The following is a 1,359-nucleotide window of genomic DNA, read 5'->3' as shown; positions in this document are numbered from 1 at the left end:
GTGAACACACATTTTCCCACACGCACGGATAAGGATCGGAGAACAAATCATGAAGGGAATATTTAAATAGTTGAAATGAACTAACATGAAATCTTTTATGAGATAAGGTGAGGACGGACAGACATCTATAAACTTCATGCCTATATTACCAAGAAAAAAAAAGACCAAAAAGGGGGAAGCTAAGCATCCCATCAAGAAGGTTGATTAAGTGTAGGGAAAGTGGGTGGCTCCGTCATCGAGCGTCCGACTTCAGCTCAGGTCATGATCTCATAGTTCATAAGTTCGAGCCCCTCGTCAGGCTCTGTGCTGACAACTCTGAGCCTGGATCCTGCTTCTGATTCTGTGTCTTCCCTCCTCTCTGCCCCTCCCCTGCTCTGTCTCTCTTTCTCTCTCTCCACCCCCTCTCAAAAATAAATACACATTAAAAAATTTTTAAGAAGAGTTTGTAGAAATACTTAAAAGGTGTCACACATTTCTCTGCTAATAGGATCCTATGTTGTCCCCGCTTATGAATTTGCAATGGCTGCCGGTTATCTCAAGTGTGAACCTAAGACTTCAGTGACCTTCCGTCTCTTACCTGTCCGGCCTTATTTCAGGAGACCGCCTCCTCCCTCCAACTCTCCCTCACTTCCAGAACTCTCTACATCCTGTAGTTACTCTTTCCATCACTAGCACTTGTGTCGTGTAAGTCATGCTGAAATACTAATTCTCGTTCTGCACGTTTGCACAAGCACTTGCAGTCAGGTCTGGTCCAGGTAAGACCGGAGGAGGGCGAGCGAGGTGGCGGGGGTCACCGGGCGCTCACAGCGAGGCCGCCCCGCCCCCCCCTCCTTGCTCCGGGAACCCGACCAGAAAAGACCCTCCCCAGTCCCTGCAAAAGAAGGCGGCTCAGAGCTTCCATTCCATTTGCATCACATCATGACTCAAAGCTTTCAAATCGACTTATAACATTATCGTGTCAGACTTGCCGTCATCAGGGAGCAGAACACTGTGTTTGGGGGGAGGGGAGGGGACGGCTTTAAAGACCCCAGTTCCGGCTGTCTTCCGCCTCCCCGTGCGCCTGCCCGTGGCTGCGCCTCGCGGCCCGCACAGCGCACAGACGCGTCAGCTGCCTTCCTCACGCCGCGGCCGTCACTGCGCCTGCCGAGACGGGACCGCACAGCCGCCCATCCACCCACGGTGCGCGTCGATTTCCACGATAAGCCAGAGATGATCAAATAATTTCTGTAGAACAGCATTTGAAATTTTGCTTTTATCTACATTTCTCATACTAGTCAGTGGAGAACTGATTGTCTCCTTCCAGGAAGAGAATAATCCGGCATCTTAGAGAAGTGCAGAGGCGCACATTAGCACAGGAAA

The sequence above is a fragment of the Suricata suricatta genome, chromosome 14 (assembly GCF_006229205.1).
Source record: "Suricata suricatta isolate VVHF042 chromosome 14, meerkat_22Aug2017_6uvM2_HiC, whole genome shotgun sequence".
NCBI lineage: Eukaryota > Metazoa > Chordata > Mammalia > Carnivora > Herpestidae > Suricata > Suricata suricatta.
The sequence above is the reverse complement of the archived record's forward strand: the minus strand, read 5'-3'. Positions refer to the sequence as shown.